The sequence below is a fragment of the Engraulis encrasicolus genome, chromosome 6 (assembly GCF_034702125.1).
Source record: "Engraulis encrasicolus isolate BLACKSEA-1 chromosome 6, IST_EnEncr_1.0, whole genome shotgun sequence".
Classification (NCBI taxonomy): Eukaryota; Metazoa; Chordata; class Actinopteri; order Clupeiformes; family Engraulidae; genus Engraulis; species Engraulis encrasicolus.
Window position 1 is genome coordinate 48687957 of NC_085862.1, and position 12223 is coordinate 48700179.

The following is a 12223-nucleotide window of genomic DNA, read 5'->3' on the forward strand; positions in this document are numbered from 1 at the left end:
ATAATTCTAACCATTTCATCACATACATTTTTAATGTCACCCTGGAGCATCAACTAGGGGTTGAAAAAGATCTGCATTGTGTACTACAGCTTGTAGAACTTACATACACACACCTGAGGTCCTGTGCTAACAGTAACATTTTATCCTGCAGCATGTGTTTTTGGTGTGTACTGTATATGCTTTCTGCCTCTTTTGACACCATATGCTGCGTAGGGCTTTATTTCTTCATTTCAATGAGACTCTATGTGTTCAGTAGGTCCTCCATAGCCATAGCTGAACGATATAGTCTTCTCCCCCATTGACATCAAGTAGCCCAGACAGGTGAAACTAAAGGAGTGGTTGTTCAAGCTTTTTCTGCTTAGTCCCTCCTTTGGACTGAAGAATATCTGCATGGCCACCCATCTCCCATATTCCAAATCCCAAATATGTTGTATCCCTAAACATTGGTACATTCTGAGGAGAAAATCACAAAAAAGGTGAATCAATTTATTAACCATAAAAGTGAATAGAATGGCTGCATTGTCCAGCTCTGCATATGTATGATTTCTAGTTTCCGGAAGAAAGCAACGGCATGTACATCTGTGACGTGTACGTGTATGTCTATGGCACTTAGGCAACCCATACTTTTTTTCGTATGCCTTGAAAGGTGTCTGATGTCATATGAAAAAGAACTATTCAAGCATGAGGCTAACTCAGGCCATTAAGCACACCTGAATACAGTATAGAATAATTATATACGAATATAGAATTTAATAATACCTTAATTGCATAATTGCACATAGACTACTGAGTAGGCTGAACTTGTCTAAAAGCCACAGGTGTCCATACTTGCGTAGCCTTATGCTTGTCCTCAGCAGAGGTGATCTGGGAACTTAGGGTCACTACACCACACCACACCACACCATCATCGTTATTCCATTGTACATTGTACTGAAAAAAAATCTAAAAACCTAAAAAGAAACTCCCCATATGTACAGAATCAGGTACATGACTCCATAGCAACTCTAGGCCAGTTACTCAGTGAAGTTACTTGTGTTGGAAGGAAACTATGGAAGATTTTGTTTTTTACTTCTATCTTTACTTCTGCCACCTCTGCCTTAATAGTCCTCTATTATCCAGGAATTAGCTGCACCACAAATCCTGGTCATCAGAGGCTGCGGAAATCACAAGTAGACTCATCTGGACTGAATCTGATGAAATCTGTGGATAGACTATTGATGAAACTGTAATGGCCTTGACTGTGGATGGAACACATTTTGTGGACTGAACTGTTTGATGTGAAAAAGTAATATGTTACTGTGTACTCCAAAATGTGATGGAGATAGTATAAAACAATAATTGAGGGTAATATGTACCCTAATGTGTAGACGTACAAATTGTGGGAATGGTTGGTCACCCTAAGCACAATACTACAATGCTACTGCTACTTCCTAATGTGCAAGCCATTCTCTGAATGCCTGACTGTGGAACATTAGACTGCACCCTTAAGATAAGAAATAAAATTATAAAAAATATCCCATTATTAGCATAATAATATCATTACTGTTCAAATATTTTATTTATTTAAGCTTTATAGGAGAGATACAGTATTATTAATGCAAACATAGTAACAGGGATACACACACGTGAGCCACTGATACATGCAATGATTGATTATGCACCTAATGCAAGGCTCTCCGAGGAAGGGGTCCAGCATATGTTCCACACGGTAAGGTGATCTGTCCAGTCAGCAGTAATGTGGGTTTTTTTCACTGATAAAATGCCACATGGGAAAGAGAGAAAGAGAGAAAGAAAGAAAGGGACAGAGAGCCTTGAGCACAAAAAAATGCGCACAGCACAACACAGCTGGCGCACAGCACAGAGCGTAAGCTCGGCAGCTGGGACTTGTACTAGCACATCATTTACAGTAGGTGATTGTGAAGCAGGACGCAGGGGTGGTTCTACTCATTTTGGGATCCCAGGCAAAATACAAACTTGGGGGACGTCTGGCATTTTGCCAGCATTTACCATGGCTAGGCGCTATCGCAGTCCCTCCTCTGTTGAGTGTTTTGGTGGGGCCCTTGGCAATTGGCCTCGTCTGCCTATTGGTAACACTGGCAGTGGCAGGAAGCGCATAGCACAAAAACTGATGAGGGTGAGGCGAGATAACTCCTGGGTCAGTGCAGCCTTGAGACAGTCAAGGCTTTCGGATAGTCTACCTCAGGAAAACTTTCCACTCAAAAACCTTCAGTTCAGTCTCATGAGCCTTCGCACCGCTGACCTTTTTTCTAATAGTCAGGGTCATTTTTCCAAAAAGTTGACACCTGAAGGCAAATCATGTTAATTTTCGGCATACAACTGATTTAGGGGTATTCAAGGGTGCTGAATCCAAATCTGCCGTATGCCGGACGCAAAAATGTACCGAAATGCCTCAAACGGCCAAAATCCAATATGGCCGCCGCCACCGTGTTAAAATCCTGCAATCACTTTTCTTTTGGACTAAATAAGGGATGAATTTGAAAATAGCACTTATTTTTATGTTTTCAGACATGGGGAAAGCCATTATGTCATCAGATTTAAGCTCAGATTGGAAGAAAATGCTTATGTCATTGGCTGGCAGCCATTTTAAAATCAGAGAGTCTCATATTGTCAGCGATTTTTAACATTTTTACTAATCTTTCAAGATCCACAGAAAAAAATGCTCTTTGTCGATGTGAACACAAATACTACAGAAAACAGCACTGAACTGTCTACTTTCACCTGAAAAAAGAAGTTTGTATCTACCTTTTTCCATTCTTTAGTTATGGGCAGTAGAACATGGGATGACACCACAAAAAAGCACTGATTTTTGACCCCAAAATACTGCACTTCTCACTGCCCATATTTTTGCTTTAAGGACATATTGTCTTTGATAGTGTTCATGTTTGATATACAACATTTTCAGGGGGTTTGAAGGGTGCTTAATGCCTTTAATTCCCATAGTACATCAAAATGAAGGAATCCAATATGGCCGCTGTCACCAGTCTACAGTGTATGTTTCTTTGATTACACAAGGTAAACTCTTGTAGCATTAGGTTTTCATACAGGGAGAATTCATTTCCATACTCAGATTTAAGATAGATATCAACGGAAATTATTTCAGTGTGGTCTGAATTCATGATTGCAACAGGAACATAGGGTGACACCACAAAAAAACTATATTTTTTGACCCCATAATACTGCACTTGTCTCAACCCACATTTTTGCTTTAAGGACAAAGTGTCTTTGATAGTGTTCATGTTTGATATGCAGCATTTTCAGGGGGTTTGAAGGGTGCTTAATTCCAATATTCAAATATGCTGTGTAGTAGGCTCAAAAATCTCTTTAATAGGCCTACCTCAAAATGAATTTATCGAATATGGACGCCATCACCAGACAAGGTGGACTCTTAATTACATTGTAGCTATACGTTGTCATACATGGAAAATTAATCTCCATACTCAGATTTAAGATTAGCATCAAAGGACATGATTTCAGTATAGGTTGAATTCATGTTTACAAGTGACAGTTGACTTTCATGTCAATAAGCTGTTCATTATATCTTTGAAAGGTGGAAAGGTGAAACGTGGATCAAAACAGTTTATGTTATTGTGAGGAATTAACTTGATATATGTTAACTCATTCCCAACCATTAACTTAGGCCTATCAACCTCCTCCTCTCCAGTGATTTGGCAGCACACACAATATCATGCACTGCATGGCACTTTTGCTGCAAATGCAACAAAAGCAAAGTAAAACATGACGTTTTGCAATGATCAGTCCTATCTAATTCAGATGTCACATGGTTGCATAAAATGCCCCACATTATCAAATCTCTATTTTGAGTCAGGCCCACATACCCCTTCCTATCCTCCTGCCAGTCACCGAAGTGGGATGGGTGGTATTGGACACGGCTTTAGTCCCACTGCTCCTGTATCTGCCACTTATACATGGGTTCTCACTGTTTATCAACACAATGTTATGAGGAGGGGCAAGACACTGGCAGCCAACCACGTGAGCTATTTTTTTTGACAGACAGCGGTTTCCAACAATCAGAGGCTGAGTTGTGCGTGGCTAGGTTCGCAGTCAGGTTATAAACAAAATTTAGAACCCATGTATTCTCAAGGCACACAAAGACATCACAACTTGTGCTTGCCTCATCCAACACTGCATCTGCAGGAAGTGGCATGGAGTACATGGAGTCAAGCAGTTGCTGCAATTCAGCAACTCCAGGAGGGGTGATTAGGAATTGGTTAACTTAGTATACCAAGTAAACAATTTTGGTTAGAGTAGAGGAGGGTGACTGTATGTGCATATTCATTTGTCCAACAATAAAGCAATCACTAACCACTTCACCAGAGGGCTAGGATCATTAGTGGTACAGTCAGAGCCTGTCACAAAGAAAGTATGACTTTTAATGTATGCTGATGACATTACCTTAGTGGCACATATCTCTGACACAGACACCCCCGACACAAGACATCAACAGCCAAGGACAGTAGAGCAAGTGGTAGTTTTTAGGTACCTAGGCATAGAAATGTAGCCTGGTCCTGACCATCCCTACTACCATTTCATTTCGTATTCATGGTCTGGCGATTGTTTGATCTGACGCGATTGCAGGAAGCGGGAAGGAAATGGTCGGAAAAATTAGGATAAGTTGTTGAACAAACATGTGTGACGTCTATCTTTGGCGATGTAGGACCGTTTAACAGACATGTCTGACAGAATATCCTACCGTAGGATAGAATTACAATGTAGGACCGTTTGTCAGAACACCGGCTACCCTTTCCCAAAAAGGGCTTAGGAAAAAATGGGTTAATTAGCAGTCCATTTTTGAATATTGTGTTCATGTGCTGTGAGAAAGACAGGGAGGTGCCCATTTCTGTGCCTAGGCACCTTAAAACTACCACTTGCTCTTCTGCCTGCCCTTGGCTCTCTCTCTCCAGCTGAGCACCGTTATTGATACACTGCAGATGTACATTCCAGTATATTTTAACTAGGCCAGTTTAAAGTCTATACTTGCACAATTCTACCAACAGAAGAGAACAGACAGACTCTCTTTTCCTCCTGCTCCCCTGTTCAGCAGGGCTGGATCCCCACATGACTGCATGCTAAGCCCCCCATCTAAAGTCTATCCATCCATGACTGCAGTATGGCCAGCAAAAGGGACTGAAGGTGGCAGCCTGGTGTACAGAGACAGAGACAAATTCCTCTAGCTCTGAATGAAAAGAAAACCAAAGAGATCATTGCTGCCTTCAGGAGGCACACCTATATCGAGAATAGACCTAGCCCTCTCTGAACCTCCCACTGTCTCAACAGAGCTAAAACATTGTCTTGTACATTATCCTGGTTCTGACTTCTTGGGTCTCTACAGATGTATCATTGGCACTACAAATGTATCATCAAAGTAAGGACCAAAGACTAAAACCACATTTCACACACGTGGACTGTCTGACTGTTCATTACAATCTCTTCTTCCACTGATCTCCTTCCATCCTCCGGTTGTTGTGCAATAATTGATACAGTGCAATGTGTTGAGCTGAATTCTTGCCGTACTACAGAACAAAGGCCAGCCTAGTAATTAATGGTTATAATTGTCACAGAGTGGCCATCTCAGCTGAAATATGTACATTAAGCAAGACAATCTATGCAATAACTTTGGATGACTGATGTGCAATACCAGCCTGAGTATGTCCTTTGTCTACACACACACACACACACACACACACACACACACACACACACACACACACACACACACACACACACACACACACACACACACACACACACAATGCCACTCCCTTATCTGTTCACTCTATTCTATTCTATTCTAATCTAATCTAATCTATTCTATTCTATTCTATTCTATTCTATTCTATATTATTCACATCAGTCTGCCTCTTGATCCCCTTTATAGGCCTAGATATACAGTGATCTGAGCACAGCAATTAAACCGGCAAACATGAAGTAATTCCCATTGTACAAAGGATAATATTTAAAAATATTTGATTTAGGGACATTCAGACTCTTGTGTGCATTTATTGTTTATGGGTGAAGAGGTGTGGAAACATTGTTAGGTGGTTTGAGGTGGAAACATTTTTCATGGTATAATGCATTAAAAGTGTAATTGAAATAGGGAGAGATTTAAATACAAATGGTCAATTTATGGAAATGTTGCAAACATGAATTCAGTCTACACTAAAATAATTTCCTTTGATATCTATCTTAAATCTGAGTATGGAAATGAATTCTCCTTGTATGAAAACCTAATGCTACATAATGTACTAAAGCGTTTACCTTGTGTAATCAAAGAAATGTACACTGTAGACTGGTGACGGCGGCCATATTGGATTCCTTCATTTTGATGTACTATGGGAATTAAAGGCATTAAGCACCCTTCAAACCCCCTGAAATGTTATATATCAAACATGAACACTATCAAAGACAATATGTCCTTGAATCAAAAATATGGGCAGTGAGAAGTGCAGTATTTTGGGGTCAAAAATCAGTGTTTTTTTGTGGTGTCATCTCATGTTCTACTGCCCATAACTAGAGAATGGAAAAAGGTAAATACAAACTTCTTCTTTCAAGTGAAAGTAGACAGTTCAGTGCTGTTTTCTGTAGTATTTGTGTTCACAGAGACAAAGAGCATTTTTTCTGTGAATCTTTAAAGATTAGTAAAAATGTTAAAAATCGCTGACAATATGAGGCTCTCTGCTTTTAAAATGGCTGCCAGCCAATGACATAAGCATTTTCCTCCAATCTGGGCTTAAATCTGATGACATAATGGCTTTCCCCATGTCTGAAAACATAAAAATAAGTGCTATTTTCAAATTCATCCCTTATTTAGTCCAAAAGAAAAGTGATTGCAGGATTTGAACACGGTGGCGGCAGCCATATTGGATTTTGCCCGTTTGAGGCATTTCGGTACATTTTTGCGTCCGGCATACGGCAGATTTAGATTCAGCACCCTTGAATACCCCTAAATCAGTTGTATGCCGAAAATTAACATGATTTGCCTTCAGGACCTTAAATAGGCACCTTTTCAGAAATCCTGCCTAGACTATAAATAAAGAAAATAATATAGAACATCATGTTTTTTTTCACAGTTCTGATAATTATGTGTATTGTTGTTCACCGTTGATTATATCCTGTGTAGTAAAAATGACATGGACAACCTTCATGAAGAGAAATATTTTTGATTGCTTCTAGCTGAAATTGAAAACGGTGAAAGGAAAGGTAGCCTGAGAAAAGAATAATGACACAAATCCTTGACTTTTTCCTCCTCCACAGACCTCCACAGGGCATTCTTAATATTGCTCCATTCAGCCAGCCAGTGGACCTCATCTCTCTAGGCAGCTTCATCATCATCCTTTGTGAGGAGGACCACCAGATTGGTGTTCATGGTAGTGTTGCTGGGGATGTGTGGGAGAGAAGTCAAGGCTGTGTGGATGGTAGATGGCTTAGCACACAGTCCTATGGAGAACCATTACAGGTGGATGATTACCCGTGTTACAGATTTTGGAGTTTTTTTTTCCTGAGGAGGTTTTTAATCCAAGCACGGGTTGGTGGAAAAAGGTCCAAGTAGACTATCTAGGCTATGAGAATATCTGGAACTAGTATTGGTACTGAAGGTCAAGCTGAAGTTCACCAGCTCCAGTAAAGTCTGTGACTTTTCATTCCTCCAAAGTTCTTCGATAAAATATACTGTGTATTTTGCAGCGCTAATGATGAATATCTGACGAGTCCACAGCAATCCCATGTACTGTAGAGAAATCCATAGCCAAAATCCTACCAGGGATGTGATCTATAAATAGCTCCACAAACTCCACAAAAGGCCAAGACGACAATATTCTTTCAAAATGCCCGACTATACAGTAAAATGGCACCACCACGGAAAAGCTCTGATGGGTTTACGCGGGACTAATTATCATTAGGCTAATTAGAGAGCTGTTGACTTTGGAGTTAACATGCTTATTCCATGAATGGGCTGTGTGGTCTACTGATTACAGTACAACAGGCTTCATGTGTCTGCCAAAGTCAGGGAATGAAAAGGCTCTGCCCACTGTTTGTGTGTTCAGCAGAGTCCTCTCCATACCCACAAAAGCCATTCTTCTGCCAATATTCAGCTAGCGTAGATGTTATGGGGTATAGCTATGCTGCCCTACAAAGCAAAAAGGCAGTAACTGCGCAGAGCTCAAAACTGAGTCAGTTGACTTTAAAATGATACTGCAATCTAGTGTAAGTGTTTTTTGGGATGCTTTTGGCATGTGACAGTTTTGTTACTTTATATTACCACCTTTTTTGAAAATCAATCATTTTATTTTACTTTACACTTTGATATATATGGCATTAAAGTCATAGTAACTCATCTAAAACAGCAATGCAGTTACTGCCTTTTTGCTTTGTAGGGCAATATGGGTCACCCTGCTTTTAATGCACTATACAGGGAACGAGATGGGTTTCTGAATACTCCGTCTCTTCTCTTGATTAGCCTTGCTGCAGAACGATTACAAGTGTGTGATGTTGCACTGTCACACAATTCCATGTAAATACACAAAAACACAGCGTGGGCACGCACATGTGCCCGCATGCACGCAGACACATGCAATACACATACGCGCACATGGACACACACACGCACACACGGGCACTCGCGCACGCACGCACGCACGCATGCACGCACGCACGCACGCACACACACACACACACCAAGATAGGAGAGCGAACCACGCATGGGGTTCACATGCGAGCATGCCCACACACGTGCGCACGCACGCATGCGTATGCGCACACGCACACGCACACGCACACACACACACACACACACACACACACACACACACACACACACCAAGATAGGAGAGCACACACCACGCATGGGGTTCTCAAGAGTGTCCCTCTCGGCTATGCATGGTCGCCTCCATAATCTAATTAAAGAGATGCCACGCATGGCCAGGCCGCCTGATTCTTCCTCCTATCTCAGGAAGTATGACCTTAATCAACCAGGACTGCTCTACGAAACACAGAAGAGAAACACTTGAATAGTCAAGCTTTGATTACACTTTGTCTTTTATGTTAATGATGTGAAGGTTTTAACATTTAAATGTCACGTGTTGAAAATCAAACCAGAAAGAACTGTTGACTAATTGATGTTTTTTTGTCTTTGGTACAAACGTGTAGTTAATTGTTATCTCCCTGGGAAAAGAATACAATTGAGAATGCTCTTTGGAATGATACTGGCCACCAATGGTATGTGAATCGTTTCTCTCAAAAACATTAAAGACCTTTTGGAGTTGCCCTATGTTGGAAAAAAAAAAATACAGAAATATAAAATTAAAATCACCTTTTACCTCTGCATTAAGAAGTAATAAAGCAATCATGGTAGTAGAAATAAAGCATTTTAGATGAGGTCACCAATAAATAATGAAGTTCATTTGAAAAAGGTAAGAGACAATAATGCAATAGCAGATAGCACATCCAGAAGCTGGAGCACAGTGTAGCAGGAGAGAGTGGGATTTGCAGCATCGTTGCACCATACTGTACACCACACTGCACTTGAAGACACCCCTTCAGGTGCCGTGCTTGCCGATGATGTGTCGAGTCAGTGGGATTTCATCACCGGAACTGTCAGCCGCGTTGGAGGGGGGACAACGGGAGGGGAGACCCAGAGGGGACAAGAGGAGGGGGGGGGACTGCTGGCCATAAAGACACCGCCACTCGCTGACAGTCAGAAGGGTGGGGGTGGGGGTGGGATGGGGGAAGGGGAGGTTACGCTGCTGGGCGGGGGGTGTTGGGTGTTCATTATGCACCGGGGCTCTCAAAAAGTCGGGGTGATTCACAGGACCCGGGCCACTGCGCAACACTGCAGGGTGCCACTCCCAACAGCTTGCTTGGCTGATTGATGTCTCCTCCTCGAGAAGCCCGGCGAAAGAATGACTCTTTTTCACACACGTACGCAGGCACGCAAGCACGCACGCACGCACGCACACAGGGACGTATGGAAACATGGACACACCATGAAGAAGAGGCTGTGCATATGCACATATGGGTCATCATATATACCCATATATACATGCACGCACACACACAGCACGCACGTGCACACGTGCACACACATGCACACACATGCACACACGCGCGCACACACGCAGACACGCACACACACACATACAAAAGAGTCACATTTAATCACATTTGCACATGCATCCATTTTTGTTCTTTCTCTCGGGGACACTCATATACATAAATACACGGATGCTGTTTTTTCCTGGCTGCTACCAAGTTTAGCCTTGGGGACTCCAAAATGGCAGTAAACAAGCCTGGTGCCATCTGTTACAGGGACCAATATAGAAATATAGATATCATTTGGAGAGGAGGAAAAAAGATCAGAATCGCATGCTTATGAGCACCACGTAATGAACAAATGCTCTAATGAGAATACTGTCTGACGCATTTTCTCAACATACCTAACCACCGTTGGCACTGTGTCTTTGGGGTACTGGGGGTGTAACACATGGCAAGTTCCTCTGCAATGGTTCCGATATGACACAGAAGATAAACTGAAACATTTTTAATTGATATTGTGATTTAGATAGATTACAGCCAGAACACTCAGATTTGTTTTACTACTTCCAGCCAAAAAAAAACACATTTTGTAAATATATATACAGTATATATTTGTTTCACTTCGGTACAAGTTTTGGCCTCAATCCAACATATTGCACTCTTAATAATAAGGTTCTGTAACTTTGCTCTTCCAAGCTTTGTCTGGTCAGGTCAGAGACAATCTACATGCAGAATGTTAGAATTAAGCTTAAAGAATCTTTGGTCAGGTACAAAATGATCATATCCTGCATCTATCAAATGCGTCTCCATGACTAGACAAAGCTACCCACCAAATCTGACCACTCTTTCAACAACATACCGGTAGCTTGTCTGTCGCAGTAGAATGTTCGTTTGAAATGCAGACGGTATGATTGTTTAATTTTTGGTAATTCATGCGCATGATTCCTACAATTTTCAAGTTCATATGTGTCTTCTTCCTGTATTTCATCATAATTATGATTATGGCCTAGAGACAGTGGCGGTTCTTAATTGAGGCGTACCTAGGCAACCGCCTTAGGCCCCGCCAAATGTAGGGGCCCCCAGAGGACCCCCCCAAACTTCCCATAGGCCTACAGTTGGTAGTTAGGGCGCTTTGGTCAGTAATGCACATACTGCGTTCATAAATATTTATTTCTGTACGTCAGAAACAAAATAAACAGCATAATAAAACACAAATAAATATAGATTACATGCACACCCCCTCCCTTTCGCGTGAACATGGTATATTCCATCTATGCCATGTGCGCCAGACGAATATCCAAAACAACGTTCACGGTGACAAACTTGTGCAAGTCGGCGCGGCACAAATAAGCGCATTGCCAATTACAATGCAATCAGTGTGGTTGTGCTCTGCTGCGCTGCCTGCGCATATTTGTGCAGCATGTGGCATCGCGAACGTGTTCCTTTTGCGAGAGGAAGTAGAGGAAAGTTGAGTCAAGCTCAGTTGTGATAAAGTTGCAAAATTATCAAAATGAAGCGCCAATACCCTGGTAGTGTTACCAAACGGAGGAAAGGGAAGATACTTAATCAAAGACAAATGCACTTACGAAGCTGATAATCTTTTTTATGCATCAACGCCAGTTGGCCCGATGTTGTGGATGTCCATTAAGATGACGAGTAGATTACCAACTCCAAAATTTGACGTGGTGGGGAAGGAGGATTGCAAGCAGACATGAAAGTTTTGTGCTTTCCTGAATATGGATACCACTATGCGTAAATGTTTTAAAACTCCAACATTGGTAACTTTGGATAACCCACGACATGACATGTTAGAAGCCTGAACTATCTCCGTGGACCATTACAGCCGTGCCGACAAGGAAGCGGTGCCCTACAGTAGCACTAGCAGGTCGACTACTGTGGCTATCCCCACTGATGGATCTGTGAATGACCGCGGCACTGATAAACCCAATCAGGTTTTGTTGAAAGAATACCTCGTGAGATATTTTGTTTCGAAAAGACATTACTTTTCCTCTAGCTGTGAACTGGGATTGGCTCGAGTAAGTTATTCCATTGAAAAGGACGCAGCCTTTTAAGCGCTTGCAGACAGTGTATCGGTTAGGCTACTGTATCTTCAGACACACAACCTTCTCAATCTCTCTGAAATGATTTCAGAAAC

The 12223-nt window shown here is 41.7% G+C and overlaps 1 protein-coding gene across 1 annotated transcript in view; it reads right to left on the reverse strand.

Annotated features, from left to right (window-relative positions):
• The window catches only part of LOC134451392 (inactive N-acetylated-alpha-linked acidic dipeptidase-like protein 2), a 303318-nt gene that overhangs the window by 191365 nt on the left and 99730 nt on the right, over window positions 1–12223 (reverse strand). The window lies entirely within an intron of this gene.